Raw genomic sequence first — 16,722 nt, forward strand, 5'->3', positions numbered from 1 at the left:
GATGTTACATTTGATAGTCGTATTGCAGTTAATGATTGTATAAAAACATTTACACATGTCATTAATTCTGTAGCAGAGCCATTGTATCCGATAAGCCTATTGTTGATCAAGGCGTATGTAAAAAGGCTGACTGGTTTGATGAAGAATGATTTAATGCTTAACGTCTGTATATCAATGCACTGAATAAATATAATAGTTGTAAAAATGAAATAAATAGGCAATCATTTTGTGAAAATGAAAAGCTTTATAAATGCCTTGTTAAAAAGAAGAAAAGACGTTGTAAAATTAATAAGATAAAGGCAATTGAAAAGCTAAGGCACTGTTAACCAAAATATTTTTTAGGCATTTCAGTAAAATGAAATCTAATAATGATTACAGCACTGATGAATTCTTTTGCTTCTTTTCAACTTTGAACGATGATATGCCAACTTGCATCAAATGTAAATGCAGAGAAGTTCTGTAATAATCATGATTTTGATAATAATGATTGTATTTTTGAAGAGCTTGATACTCCAACCACTGTGCAGGAAATTGAAAATATAACAAAAGTATTAAAGAAAAATAAAGCTTTCGCCGGTGACAAATTGTTTAATGAATACTTCGTTGCAACTATTGACGTTTTATCGTCTTATTTGGTAGACATTTTTAACGGTATTCTTCATACCGGGGGTTTTCCCGACCAATGCATGGAAGGTTTTATAGTTCCTTTGTTTAAGAAAAATGACCCCCTTGATGTAAATAATTATAAAGGTATTACGCTTGTCAGTTGTTTCTCTAAAAAAAATTCAGGAATACTTAATAAACGTATTACAGATTGGGCTAAAAAGTAATCATATTATAAGTGATGCCCAATTCGGTTTTAGAAAAGGTCGCCCAACAGTTGATGCATTTTTGTGCTGAATGCTGCTATAAGTAAATGTTTGAATGAAAATAAACGCTTAGCCTGTGAATTTATAGAGTTTACGAGAGCCTTTGATAGTATTTATAGAAATGGTCTTTGGGTTAAGTTATATAATGTAGGTGTTCGTGGAAAAACGTTGAAAAATATGCGCGATATGTACTCCAAGGTAAGAGCACGTGTTACTAAGTGTAGCTCATTTTCTGATTTCTTTAAATGTTCTGTAGGCTTAAAGCAAGGTGAAGTCATGTCTCCGATATTGTTTTCTTTATTTTTAGAAGATCTAGAGTTGTATTCATTTGATAGTATTGATTCAGGTATTACTTTAGAAGAAATATCTTTCATATTATGTTATTTGCAGATGATATGGTTATAATGGGACAATCTCCAGAAGATTTGCAAAAAAAGCTTAAATTTGTTGAATTCATATTGTAAATGTTGGGGATTAGAAGTAAATCCAGATAAAAGTAAAATAGTTGTGTTTAGAAAACGAGGTCCTATTAAAATTATTGAAAAATGGACTTACAATGACTGTAACTTAGAAGTTGTTGATGATTTCAAATTATCTTGGAACGGTATTTAGTTATACTGGAAGTTTTATATTGAATCAATCGACACTTGCTGGTTAAGGTTTAAAGGCTCTTAATGTCCTTCTTTCAAATGTTAAAAATAAGCCTTTAAAACCAAGTACAGTATGTCAACTGTATGATGCATTTGTCTCATCAGTTCTTAATTACGTTTGCGAAATTTGGGGATTTGGAAAAAAATAAGGAAATCGAAAGGGTTCATCTGTAGTTTTGTAAATTATTGTTATTATTAACATGTTAAATAGGCCACATCGACAGTGTCAATTTATGGTGAACTAGGAGGATATCCATTGTATATAACAAGACATACACGAATTATAAAATTTTGGTGTAAAACACTAAATAGCGATAATATTATCGTAAGTACATTGTATAATAATCTTTTATCAGATTGTGCGAAAGGGAAAACTAATTGGGCTAGTAATTTAAAACTGTTGCTTAACACAACTGGTTTTTCAAATGTGTGGATAAACCCTAGCTGTGTCGATGTGAACAGGTTCTATTTAGTTTTAAAAAAACGCCTTATTGATCAATTTAAACAATCTTGGTATAATTATATACATAACAGCCCAGTCTTGTGTACTTACAAACATTTTAAAACTTCTTTCGAACGCTTGTATCTGGATACATTTTCTTCAAAGTATCGAATTCCTCTTACTAAACTGAGACCCTCGTCTCACCAGTTACGTATTGAAACTGAGCGTAATGGAAATAACATTGATCATCATGAACGTTATTGCACCATATGTAATAATGGTGACATTGAAGATGAGTTTCATTTTGTTTGTGTGTGTGATGTATATGATAATTTATATAGAATGTATTTGAGAAGAAAATATATCGTTAGGCCTAGCATGATCAAATTTATTGATCTTATGCAAGGTACGAATTATTCCGAACAGCTTAATTTGTGCAAATTTATTTCTAAAGCATTTGAACATCGTCATAACATTGTAAATATTGTTTGTTGATCTTTATTGAAGGCTTACATTTTGGCTTTTTTGCATACCATAATATACCTTTAAAAATCTAGCTTTCATCATGAAAATTATTATATAAATATTTACTAATTAGTTGTTAGGCCATCCTCACTGTGTAAGTGAAATGTTAGTGAAATGTAAAAGTATCTAATGTTAAAGTTTCATGTTAAAAGATTGATTATAAGTTCTTTTCTCATGCCTGAGATTTCAAACCAATCATGTTATCGTTTTATATATGTTTAATTGAATGTATTATATTTATCATGTATTGAGGAGCATTTGTGTTCAAGTTACTTAATAAATAAGTTGAATCTTCAATCCTGAATCTAATATTCTTAAGGTGGATGCAGAAAGAATTTGTACAATAATCGGGATAAATTATTTGACTTTATAGAATTAACTATAGATTTGAATGCTGCAGGAAATAATAGTTTGCATGTGATTATTGCAATTATTGACGAATTATTAAAGTTGGTGGCAATCACGGCGGATAAACATCAAGACGTTTATAAAAAAAGAATGTATAATGGCATCATATTGCATAAAAGAGAAACAAAAGCTTACACAATTATTAAATCCTTAGTATGTCTTTTCTAAAAATAATCCGTTGCCGTTTTTTAATGAAAAAAGGTAGAGAAAAGACATCCATAAAGCGATTTTTTCATTGCTTTCTTAAAAATTAAACTTACCGTGAAATAAGAACTGTGGGCCAATTTTGAGGGAAATAAAATAAGCAAAGATTGCATATAATTTAATTGTCACACCAGTTATTAATGCAAAGTATAATGTAGGTCTGTGACAAAACGGTAACAACCCCCCCCCTCCCCCCTCCCCCCCCCCCGGAAAAATGACTATAACAAGGTAGATTTGTTAGAGTCCAAGTAAGCTGATACCTTAGCAAATGATTTACACAAACCAATTAAATGAACATTTCGAAGCAGACGAGTTATTTTTATTGATGAAATATGGTCAGGAGGTTTGGTTGACATGCATGGCTTTTCTGCATTTAAACAAAATAACAAATGTTTATTAATAATCATTGGCAAAGTTAATATGCGTGGATAATACCATCAAAATATAAAACAGGTATATCTATTTTACTTTATTAAAGTGTCTTTAAAAAATGGCTTTCCAAAAGTTATATTGATATATGCCGGTTCCCAGTCTTAGTGCGTCCCATAACTACCTTCTAATTGTAACAGCCATTAAAAGTAAGTCAATGTGCTTGGTTTACCCAAATAGTGGGTCCCCAGACGTTGAGGGTCAAAATCAAGCTGACAAGTTGGAAGTTATTCGGCGGTACCGAGTGATATCCCTGAATGCCCCCTACATGCCAATACCCGGTCTTGGGGGGAGGGGGGTCACATCGCCTCCTTCTGGTCGTAACAGTTACCCAAAGTAGTTAAATGTGGTTGTTTACCCAAAAGCGGATCCCCAAACGTTTATGGTCGGTTTTGGTCAAGCTGACCGCAGAATGGAAGTTATTTGGGTGTAAGGTGATAGCTATAGATATCCTCTACAAACCTTTTCCCGGTTTTAGGGCGTCACATCGCCTCTTACTAGTCGTACATGAAACCGATAGTAAGTCAATATGCATGTATTACCCAAATAACGGGCCCCTGACGTTTTGGATCAATTTTGGTCAAGCTGATCAAAGATTTAAGTTATTGGGCATTGCTAGGTGATAATCCTGGATGTCCCCTACATTCAAGCACCTTGTCTTAGAGCGTCACCTGCGTCATTCTGGTCGTAACAGCAATCTGAAGTGCTTACTTAACTCAAATAAGGGTTCGTAAGACGTTGGAGTTAATTTTTGTGAAGCTGATCCCAGGATGGAAGTTATTTGGCGGTGTAAGCGATAGCCATAGATGTCCTCTGTATGCCAGTACTGGATCTAAGGGCGTCATGTCGCCTCCTTCTGGTCGTACCAGAAGCCAAACGTATGTCAATGTACATGTTTTATCCAAATAATCGGCCCCAGACGTTTTTGGTGGAGTTTTGCAAACCTGACCCAAGATTAAAGTTAATGGGCGGTGCTAAATACTGTCGTCCCCTACATGTCAGTACCTGTTCTAAAGGCGTCACATCACCTCATTCTGGTCATACTGCTAACCCAAAGTAGTCCAATGAGCTTGTGTTACCCAATTACGGGATCCAACGCCGTTTTTGGTCAATTTTGGTCAAGCTGACCTGAATATGGATGTTATTATGCGTTTTTAGGCGAAAACCCTGGGTGTCCCTTCCATGTCAGTACCCGGTATTTGGGCATCACATTGCCTCCTTTTATCCGTAACATACAACCAAAGTAAGTTAATTTGCTTTTTGTGCGTAAATAGAGGTTGCCAAGACGTTGAGGTCAATTTGGTCAAGCTCACCACAAGATGTAAGTTATTGAGCGGTGCTAGGTGATAGCCATAGATGTCCACTTCATGCCAGTACCCGGTCTTGGGGCGTCACATCGCCTCCTTCTGGTCGTTCCAGCAGCCCAAAGTAGGTCAATGTGCTTGTTTTACCCAAATAGGGGGTCCTGGACGTTGGGGGTCGATTTTGGTCAAACTCACCCCAAGATGGAAGTTATTGAGCGGTGCTAGGTGATAGCGCTGGATGTCCCCTACATGCCAGTACCCGGTCTTGGGGCGTCACATCGCCTCCTTCTGGTCGTTCCAGCAACCCAAAGTAGGTCAGTGTGCTTGTTTTACCAAAAAGGGGGTCCTGGACGTTGGGGGCCGATTTTGGTTAAGCTCAAGCCAAGATGGAAGTTATTGAGCGGTGCTAGGTGATAGCCCTGGATGTCCCCATCATGTCAGTACCCGGTCTTGGGGCGTCACATCGCCTCCTTCTGGTCGTTCTAGCAACCCAAAGTAGGTCAGTGTGCTTGTTTTACCCAATTAGGGGGTCCTGGACGTTGGGGGTCGATTTTGGTCAAGCTCACCCCAAGATGGAAGTTATTGAGCGGTGCTAGGTGATAGTCCTGGATGTTCCCTTCATGTCAGTACCCGGTCTTGGGGCGTCACAACGCCTCCTTTTGGGTCGTTCCAGCAACCCAAAGTAGGTCAGTGTGCTTGTTTTACCCAAATAGGGGGTCCTGGACGTTGGGGGTCGATTTTGGTCAAACTCACCCCAAGATGGAAGTTATTGAGCGGTGCTAGGTGATAGCCCTGGATGTCCCCTTCATGTCAGTACCCGGTCTTGGGGCGTCACATCGTCTCCTTCTGGTCGTTCCAGCAACCTACAGTAGTTCAGTGTGCTTGTTTTACCCAAATAGGGGGTCCTGGACGTTGGGGGTTCGATTTTGGTCAAACTCACCCCAAGATGGAAGTTATTGAGCGGTGCTAGGTGATAGTCCTGGATGTTCTCTTCATGTCAGTACCCGGTCTTGGGGCGTCACATCGCCTCCTTCTGGTCGTTCCAGCAACCCAAAGTAGGTCAGTGTGCTTGTTTTACCCAAATAGGGGGTCCTGAACGTTGGGGGTCGATTTTGGTCAAGCTCACCCCAAGATGGAAGTTATTGAGCGGTGCTAGGTGATAGACCTAGATGTCCCCTTCATGTCAGTACCCGGTCTTAAGGCGTCACATCGCCTCCTTCTGTTCGTTCCAGCAACCCAAAGTAGGTCAATGTGCTTGTTTTACCCAAATAGGGGGTCCTGGACGTTGGAGATCGATTTTGGTCAAGCTCTCCCCAAGATGGAAGTTATTGAGCGGTGCTAGGTGATAGCCCTGGATGTCCCCTTCATGTCAGTACCCGGTCTTGGGGCATCACATCGTCTCCTTCTGGTCGTTCCAGCAACCTACAGTAGTTCAGTGTGCTTGTTTAACCCAAATAGGGGATCCTGGACGTTGGGGGGTCGATTTTGGTCAAACTCACCCCAAGATGGAAGTTATTGAGCGGTGCTAGGTGATAGTCCTGGATGTTCTCTTCATGTCAGTACCCGGTCTTAGGGCGTCACATCGCCTCCTTCTGGTCGTTCCAGCAACCCAAAGTAGGTCAGTGTGCTTGTTTTACCCAAATAGGGGGTCCTGGACGTTGGGGGTCGATTTTGGTCAAGCTCACCCCAAGATGGAAGTTATTGAGCGGTGCTAGGTGATAGCCCTAGATGTCCCCTTCATGTCAGTACCCGGTCTGGGGGCGTCACATCGCCTCCTTCTGGTCGCTTCAGCAACCCAAAGTAGGTCAGTGTGCTTGTTTTACCCAAATAGGGGGTCCTGGACGTTGGGGGTCGATTTTGGTCAAGCTCACCCCAAGATGGAATTATTGGGCGGTGCTAGGTGATAGCCCTGGATGTCCCCTTCATGTCAATACCCGGTCTTGGGGCGTCACATCGCCTCCTTCTGGTCGTTCCAACAACCTACAGTAGTTCAGTGTGCTTGTTTTACCCAAATAGGGGGTCCTGGACGTTGGGGGCCGATTTTGGTCAAACTCACCCCAAGATGGAAGTTATTGAGCGGTGCTAGGTGATAGCCCTGGATGTCCCCTACATGCCAGTACCCGGTCTTAGGGCGTCACATCGCCTCCTTCTGGTCGTTCCAGCAACCCAAAGTAGGTCAGTGTGCTTGATTTACCCAAATAGGGGGTCCTGGACGTTGGGGCCGATTTTTGCCAAACTCACCCCAAGATGGAAGTTATTGGGTGGTGCTAGGTGATAGTCCTGGATGTCCCCTACATGCTAGTACCCGGTCTGGGGGCGTCACATCGCCTCCTTCTGGTCGTTCTAGCAACCCAAAGTAGGTCAGTGTGCTTGTTTTACCTAATTAGGGGGTCCTGGACGTTGGGGTCGATTTTGGTCAAGCTCACGCCAAGATGGAAGTTATTGAGCGGTGCTAGGTGATAGTCCTGGATGTTCCCTTCATGTCAGTACCCGGTCTTGGGGCGTCACATCGCCTCCTTCTGGTCGTTCCAGCAACCCAAAATAGGTCAGTGTGCTTGTTTTACCCAAATAGGGGGTCCTGGACGTTGGGGGTCGATTTTGGTCAAACTCACCCCAAGATGGAAGTTATTGAGCGGTGCTAGGTGATAGCCCTGGATGTCCCCTACATGCCAGTACCCGGTCTTGGGGCATCACATCGCCTCCTTCTGGTCGTTCCAGCAACCCAAAGTAGGTCAGTGTGCTTGTTTTACCAAAATTGGGGGCCCTGGAAGTTGGGGTCGATTTTTGCCAAGCTCACCCCAAGATGGAAGTTATTGGGCGGTGCTAGGTGATAGTCCTGGATGTCCCCTACATGCCAGTATCCGGTCTTAGGGCGTCACATCGCCTCCTTCTGGTCGTTCCAGCAACCCAAAGTAGGTCAGTGTGCTTGTTTTACCCAATTAGGGGGTCCTGGACGTTGGGGGTCGATTTTGGTCAAATTCACCCCAAGATGGAAGTTATTGAGCGGTGCTAGGTGATAGTCCTGGATGTTCCCTTCATGTCAGTACCCGGTCTTGGGGCGTCACATCGCCTCCTTCTGGTCGTTCCAGCAACCCAAAGTAGGTCAGTGTGCTTGTTTTACCCAAATAGGGGGTCCTGGACGTTGGGGGTCAATTTTGGTCAAACTCACCCCAAGATGGAAGTTATTGAGCGGTGCTAGGTGATAGCCCTGGATGTCCCCTACATGCCAGTACCCGGTCTTGGGGCATCACATCGCCTCCTTCTGGTCGTTCCAGCAACCCAAAGTAGGTCAGTGTGTTTGTTTTACCAAAAAGGGGGTCCTGGACGTTGGGGTCGATTTTTGCCAAGCTCACCCCAAGATGGAAGTTATTGGGCGGTGCTAGGTGATAGTCCTGGATGTCCCCTACATGCCAGTACCCGGTCTTAGGGCGTCACATCGCCTCCTTCTGGTCGTTCCAGCAACCCAAAGTAGGTCAGTGTGCTTGTTTTACCCAATTAGGGGGTCCTGGACGTTGGGGGTCGTTTTGGTCAAATTCACCTCAAGATGGAAGTTATTGAGCGGTGCTAGGTGATAGTCCTGGATGTTCCCTTCATGTCAGTACCCGGTCTTGGGGCGTCACATCGCCTCCTTCTGGTCGTTCCAGCAACCCAAAGTAGGCCAGTGTGCTTGTTTTACCCAAATAGGGTGTCCTGGACGTTGGGGGTCGATTTTGGTCAAACTCACCCCAAGATGGAAGTTATTGAGCGGTGCTAGGTGATAGCCCTAGATGTCCCCTTCATGTCAGTACCCGGTCTTAATGCGTCACATCGCCTCCTTCTGTTCGTTCCAGCAACCCAAAGTAGGTCAATGTGCTTGTTTTACCCAAATAGGGGGTCCTGGACGTTGGGGATCGATTTTGGTCAAGCTCACCCCAAGATGGAAGTTATTGAGCGGTGCTAGGTTATAGTCCTGGATGTCCACTACATGCCAGTACCCGGTCTTAGGGCGTCACATCGCCTCCTTCTGGTCGTTCCAGCAACCCAAAGTAGGTCAGTGTGTTTGTTTTACCCAAATAGGGGGTCCTGGACGTTGGGGGTCGATTTTGGTCAAGCTCACCCCAAGATGGAAGTTATTGAGCGGTGCTAGGTGATAGCCCTAGATGTCCCCTTCATGTCAGTACCCGGTCTTAGGGCGTCACATCGCCTCCTTCTGGTCGTTCCAGCAACCCAAAGTAGTTCAGTGTGCTTGTTTTACCCAAATAGGGGTTCCTGGACGTTGAGGGTCGATTTTGGTCAAACTCACCCCAAGATGGAAGTTATTGAGCGGTGCTAGGTGATAGTCCTCGATGTTCTCTTCATGTTAGTACCCGGTCTTGGGGAGTCACATCGCCTCCTTCTGGTCGTTCCAGCAACCCAAAGTAGGTCAGTGTGCTTGTTTTACCCAAATAGGGGGCCCTGGACGTTGGGGTCGATTTTGGTCAAACTCACCCCAAGATGGAAGTTATTGAGCGGTGCTAGATGATAGTTCTGGATGTCTCCTACATGCCAGTACCCGGTCTTAGGGCGTCACATCGCCTCCTTCTGGTCGTTCCAGTAACCCAAAGTAGATCAGTGTGCTTGTTTTACCCAAATAGGGGGCCCTGGACGTTGGCGGTCGATTTTGGTCAAGCTCACCCCAAGATGGAAGTTATTGGGCGGTGCTAGGTGATAGCCCTCTATGTCCCCTTCATGTCTGTACCCGGTCTTAGGGAGTCACATCGCCTCCTTCTGGTCGTATTAGCAACCCAAAGTAGGTCAATGTGCTTGTATTAACCAAATATGAGTTTCCCTTACGTTTAAGTTAATTGTGTTTAGGCTGAATCGAAGATGGAAGTCATGCGGCACTGCTAGGTGATAGCCCAGATGTCCATTTTATGCCAGTTACCTGTCTTATGGCGTTACATCGCCTCCATTTGGTCGTATTAGCAACCCAAAGTAGTTTAATGTGTTTGTTTAACTCAATCAAAAGGGCCAAAGAGGTTGGGGTCAATTTATTCAAGCTGACCCTAAGATGGAAGTCATTTGTAGGTGCCAGTTCATAGCCATTGCCAGTACCCTGTCTTAGAGCGTCAAATTGCCTCCTTCTGGTCGTAACAAGGGGTCCCAAGGATTTAGGTGCGGCATCTTGCTGTCGTACTTACAACACAATTTCCTTAATTTCTTTGCCATGCACTGACCCCGTCTTGGAGGATACATATGGTCTTCCTAACCCCAGTACTACGCTTATTAAATGATTACAGGGAATAGTCTTTTTAAAGGGTCTGCGTCGTATGCTTACCCTGTCTTCTGGAGTCTTTATTTGATCAGCATGAATCTTAGATAATTACACTATCAACAAAGCGGGATTTTTTCTTTCAAAAAAAGCGTTTCCACCGCGGGAGAGAATGCGTCATCGCGGAATATCGCAACGATATATTCCACCGCAGCCAACGCGGTGGTGCGCGTCGTCACCGCAATCATCTGCTGTTACTGCTGTTTCTGCGTACGACTTAATTCCGTATAAATGCACGCGGCAAATCGCCGTAATTCGGCAAAACCGAGATGTTTAGGTATTTGGGGTACAAATAGAATAGAAGAAGTAGATTAAACCGTGCTCGCGGACAGGATTTTACTTGATTGCGAGGGTAAACAATCGCATTGCTCTTATATAAATACTGACTAAACAACCAGAATGCAACTCATAGTAAAACGATTGAAGAATGTTGGTTAAATATTTTGATACCAAATTTTACGAGAACGCTATTCATATTATACATATTTTTACTTAATATAGCGGGTGTTTCGGATTAAAAACCAAATACCAAATATTATAAAGTACAGTGTATTTATTGGGGGAATGGGGGTAAACTGTGCCAGTAATAATATTTTAAAAAGCTGATGTAATATTTTAAATGTTTATGTTATCTGGGGCCAAAAATAAATCCAATTTAAATTATTCCCCCATGTGTTATCAACATATTAGCTGGTTATCCCGGATACTATTTAGCCGCGGGTAGCCTCTACTGAGTACTGTAGTACATATTAATTTTATGGTTTACTTTTGTTCGAACTGGTTCTTTTTGATTATGTTTCATCGTGTTTTATTTATATAAACCATTTGCGTTAATGATATTTTCTTTGAAACATTGTTGTTGTGTGGCAGGTGTTCTTATTGGCTGCTGGAAAATAGTAGATTCCTTTCACATTTCGTGTTTCGTGGTAAAAGTACTTATTGGCTGCTAAGTCCCTTATTGGCTGCTGTACTTATTGGCTGCTGTTATTGGCTGCTAGCTTGGTGTCAGTGGGAATGTGTTAGACGAATGATTTTGTTTTATGGAGCTTTGACGAGCGATGAATGGCACTAAAGTGGTGCCAAATGGATATCTCAAACACCCATTGGTAAGTCATTTATTTTTTTCCATTTAATTTTTTGTCTTGATTTTTGAATATATAAACAGTCAATAAGTAGGACATCTCGTAAAGAACGTTCACTTGAAACAGTCCTCTTCTTATCCACACTTCGACAGGGAGTGGGGCTACTCTGCCTAAATAGCCGTCAACGAGTATTTTAAGAAATATCAAAATAATAAAAAATGGTGTCCCAGTGGTTGCACCAGTCAATTGTAACCATGCCCCCCCCCCCCCCCCATAGTCCACCTTAATGACCGTCAATGGGTCTTTTGACGATTCTAAGACTATGGCAGTTACAGGGATACACATGAAATGTCAAAATAATAAAAAAGTATCCCTAATCGCTCATTATTGTAGCTACCCCCGCCCCCCAGTCTAAAATTATAGACGTGTAATACATTCTTCCAATCCTTACTGGTTGACGGTACATTTCCTAACAGGGCACAAATCCTGAACACCGGCTAAAACACGCGTTTGTTTACCGTGATCGATTATTCGATGATCTAGATCAATACAGAGGCTTGCCTTGGTCACACTTGCGAAGTTTCATCTTGTTTTGTTAAGCATTTTTCTAAAAAATGCCATTTATTTAATATAGCATACTTTTTAATTATAATTGTATGACCATGTATTTTCGCTTTTCAAGTGTTCGGTATTTGTGCCCTCCATAGCGTATTTTGAAGGGTGATTTACTATCCATAAAATTGAACGATTTTCGACATAATATTGACGAGATCGTGAATCTGTACTTTGACAGCTGTTTTCACATGAACCAAAGATGTTTCATACGAAAGTTTAACTTACTACAACATAAACTCTCCAAGATAATTGTAAAAAACATCAGAAAGTGTTCGGATTTGTGCCCTTAGCCAGTAACGTCTAAACGGGTTTGTGCAAAAACGGGGGGTGTTTTGAAAAATAGTGAAATTGTATTAAGTGAAGTATTTTATGGTTTAAATTGATCATAAAGGTTTATATTCATACTTTACCATGTAAGTGAAAAGTTATTTTGCATTAAAACACATTATTTACCTTTCCAATAAAACAAAAGTTGACTGACACAGACAACAATTATGCCAAGCGGAACAACTCGACCCAATCGTAATAACTCGGCCACCACTGACAAGCTTCTAGATAGACCTCGTAAATACAATCGTAAAAACTCAGCCATGGCCGAAATGTTCCAATTGTTTAAAAATTGTGCCCTGAAGCCTTGCAGGTGCCCTTCATGTATATATCGCTATGTTTTGACAGCAAGAAATGAAAAATAAACGTCAAACTCATAATTATTCATAGGATATGACATTTTTATGTATGGAACTGATACCAAATTACATAATCTGGTAATATTTCTTGTTTTATGATATTTTTGAGATGTTAAATGCTTTAACCTAGAATCCCGATCGGAATAACTACCCACTTTTGATACTAAACAATTTGTATGTGAAGGATTTGCCATATCAAAAAAGATACAAAAATCCGTAAACGTACAATTCTTTGGTCTACTAAGATTTAGCTTGTGAATGTCATTTTACAGCGAAATCAACAAGTTAAAAAAATACTCATGACCTGTTCCTTATCAATATGAAATACCTTTAAACTTTTAGGAACATTATGCAAAAAAAAAACAACAGTATGTTCTACCTTCGGTATAAGAAAATAACTATTTTCTAATAAAACTACTGTTGAAAAATGTAAGCTAATGAAATGGAAAATAAAAAGATGCTTCCAAATATGCCATATTTTCTTGAGACCATTCAGGGGGATTAATGTTCAAAAGTCTGAAAATTCAGGGGGATTTTGGTAGTATTCAGGGTTTTTTTTTAGCAGGTCTAATTTGACAAAATTTCAAAGTATTTTAAGACGCAAGTACAAAAAAACAAATTGCCATAATTTTGAAAGACTCCTGAGGGGATTATGTCCAGAATTTAAGGGGATTTGGGTCACATACCAGATAATTTTCATCATCGCCATGTAGCATTACGGGCATGACACACGTGCCAATTTACCTTGTCTACCCCTTTTTCCAGCACTTCATCTATATTTTAATGAGACACAGCCATATTGCATAATAAAAGCACTCACTTGCAAAATAGAATACTTCACAGAAAAATATGTTTCAGAGACAATTTAATGGGCTTACCTTCCTCTAAAATCGGATACAAAATCTGCTCATTATGATCATAAATGATGACTTTCAGACTAATAGAGAGAATGGAATGATTTATCAATATTTTTCAATTCAGTTCCCAAATAGTCAGATTTGTTTGCTTCTGATAAAAAGCAAATGCATAATTTATTGTTTAAGTTCATAAACATATCATCTTTTGGCATTCATCAAAAAATAAAAAACATCACCACCATAATATTAAAATAAATAAAAGTCATTTCATCCGAATTGTCTACTTTCAGTTTCTCTTCTGGAAGTTCTGTTATTTTCCGATATTTGAGATGAAGGTCATGTCATGTATGTAAACATATTAGTGGGTCATAACAAAGAACAGCATTGTCTATTAGTTATTTTAATCCTTTTCTTTACCAAATAATGTACTGTCACCTTTAAATCATAAATCATTTTGATGACAATAACACATGTTTAAACACTTTAATTTGTTACATCCTCTCTGATTGGATAAAACCTATAGTTTTAACCAATGAAAATCGTCCTTTTATCTGACCAGTCTAATTGACATTTCTTATGCAAATTCTGACAGTTTCAATCAAAACAATGCATGAAATGTGCCCTGCTGACTTATTAAGTGTCACCCAATTGGTGTTGTTAAAACACACCATCAGTTGATAATCCAATTAAGACAAGAAGGGCATTATAACTGCAAACAGGCATATATTTTTAAACCCTGTGATAATTTTGCGTAATTTTAAACACACTTTTTTTAATTTCGGGGGATTTTCATCCCCCTCCGGGAGACCGGGGGATGGGTCGAAATTCCGGGGGATTTTTCCCCCTCCGGGAGATATGGCATGTATGTCAGCTTCTGGGTTGCTTTGAAGTTGAACTGCTCACATGAACCCACAAAAGATGTGTAGGTATGTGCTTAACAATAAAGGATAAAACATTAAAATGAAGCATTTCAAGTGGAGGTTTTCATTAGGGTAGTGCTACCTTAAACACACACTTTACAATTATTTATTTCTCTTTTTTAATCTATTTTCTTTAACCAATGGACTATACAAACAGTAGGGTCAGTCCCAGTATACAGGACAATTATTCAATAAAATGTTTATCCTTTTGATATCATAATTGGTAAAAAAATATCAAAATGTAAAGAAAAAATAACAAAGACCGGGTTCAAACTGTGGTCGCCAAAATTGCAGTCCAGTGTTGTATCCACTGCTATGAAAGTTTACATTTGTTTATTTGATTTAATATATACCTAGCTTGGTAACATTAAGTGATAACATCGACTAGCCAATCACACATAAAAATTAATTATACTAGGTATACCCACCTAGTAATCTTTTTTAATGGAAAAAAAATGTGAAAAATCAATTAATTGTAAACTATGTGGTACTTCAGTTAGTTAGTTTCAATGCATTGTACACATTGATACCAAATTCATGTCAGTTTTCGACAATTTTCTCTTCTTTCGTTATTTCATCATACGGTGTATAGCCCCTGAATAAAGTTTCACTCTGTTTCATTGAGTATATTTCTTAAAAATCCTTTCTTTGTTCTAATCTGCTAAAAGGTAAAAAAGGTCACAGTCATGTGAGCATCTTTGAGGCCTCTCAGTTATTATAACCAATGCACCAGTCAATTGTAACGGTTACTAACCACGCCCTCCCCCCGGTCCGGGGGTATACTGGGAATAGTCGGGAAATGGGCCGTGTTTTTACTTTCTATGTGGCCACGCAGGGCCGGGTGACCGCAGTGGTTTTGTCTTTGAGCCAAATTTAGCCGAGATTGGGCCTTATATAGAGTCTCTGGTGTGCAGGGGCATTTGGCCGGGGTTTTACCATCAGTTCGTGCCCGCAGGGGAGGGGATTAGACCCAGGGTTGGCTGGACCGAAAGTCAAAGTCCCCGCTATTCCCTGGACCTGGGGGCGCCAGGGTTACAATTGACTGGTGCACAACATATAAGATATTTATAAAATAAATAAAAGTACAGTTAATCAATATATTTTTATTTTAAGTGGTAAATTAACAAAGAATTAGATAGATGCTTTATGCAAAATCTCTCAAAGATGTAAAAAATTACTAAAGAGTTCAGGTTTGCTAGTTTGTAAAAATATTTCATGGAATCATGGTAAATTGTTTTATTATATGTCCAATGACAGCCCATATATTTTTTAACTACTTGAACCTTTCTTGTTATAATTCTTATTATTTTTATTTTTTTAGTTGATGTGTGATGCTGATAATACAGAGACAGCTAGAGTGACAGAGTTTGATGAATAAACTTAAATTAAAAAACAGTGAGTACAATAATCTATTTTAACATGTCTTGTGTGTAAAGTGTGATTCCGAAGCAGTAAATATATATATATATATGTATCTTTAAGTTTTGAATCACAAATTTAGATCAAAGATCTATTATCACACAAAACTTAAAGGATATATATGAAAAGTCATGTGAATTGTGCAAGTCATATAATATAAAATTTATATTGATCAAGTCAAGCCATGCCATGTAAAAAAAACTGACATCATATCAAAGATTGTATGAATCATTCTCAGAGCTATTGAAAATATTTAATTGGTTGTAAGCGGACCATGCACGGTAATTTTGAGTAACCCCACCAGCCAATACAATATGGCTAAAAAGGCTTTGATAATATTTTTTATCTAATGTTTATCTTTCCTAAAATATTTATATTTATAAATCTATTTACCAGTATAAATCTGTATTTATTTATTTATTAATGCATTTATTTGCTCACTAATATGTATACAATACACTTATCGTTGTATATTGTCTAGCTAATACATGTATACAAATATGCATAATATGCATAATTATGGGGGGGGGTCATAATTACCTATGGTGTACTGTCTTGTTCTTACGAAGATATGATTTTGACTAAAATCCTTACTGAAAAGGCAGTGCAGACTGGCCTGTTTAAATAATTAATTAAATCTTAATGGGTTTAAATGTATTTTATTTTATTTTTAAAGATATTTTAGAGTTTAAAAGGAAGAGAGTCTGTTTTAAAGACTAAATAATTATATAGTCAGGATAAAAAATAATTATTTTTCAAAATCAAGTTCAAATAATTTTCCATTATTTGGCATATGGAAAAAAATCTTTATATATTAAGAATGTTTTACTCGATAGAAAGTAGGCCCAGTATCTTTTGCATTGCAACACTAAGAAAGTAAATATTTATTTTTTGTCTTTTACCAATTCCATCAAAGTCTGTGAGTGGCTCATGATGCTTAGGCCTGCCAATTTAATGGTTTTCGAAATCATAAATTGAGACAACTTAAAACTTTTGTATAAAATCTTCAAAGCTTTCAATAA

General features: G+C 39.4%; 1 protein-coding gene across 3 annotated transcripts in view; it reads left to right on the forward strand.

Moving 5' to 3' along the window:
* Window positions 1-11,100: 11,100 nt before the first annotated feature.
* LOC128220051 (mucin-4-like) overlaps window positions 11,101-16,722 on the forward strand; it is a 38,527-nt gene continuing 32,905 nt past the window's right edge. For all 3 annotated transcript variants that reach the window (XM_052928302.1, XM_052928301.1, XM_052928303.1), the window contains exons 1-2: window positions 11,101-11,227; window positions 15,603-15,676. The gene's annotated coding sequence lies outside the window, so the exon portion shown is untranslated. The remainder of the gene's footprint in view (window positions 11,228-15,602; window positions 15,677-16,722) is intronic.

This window comes from Mya arenaria, chromosome 15 (genome assembly GCF_026914265.1).
Source record: "Mya arenaria isolate MELC-2E11 chromosome 15, ASM2691426v1".
Classification (NCBI taxonomy): domain Eukaryota; kingdom Metazoa; phylum Mollusca; class Bivalvia; order Myida; family Myidae; genus Mya; species Mya arenaria.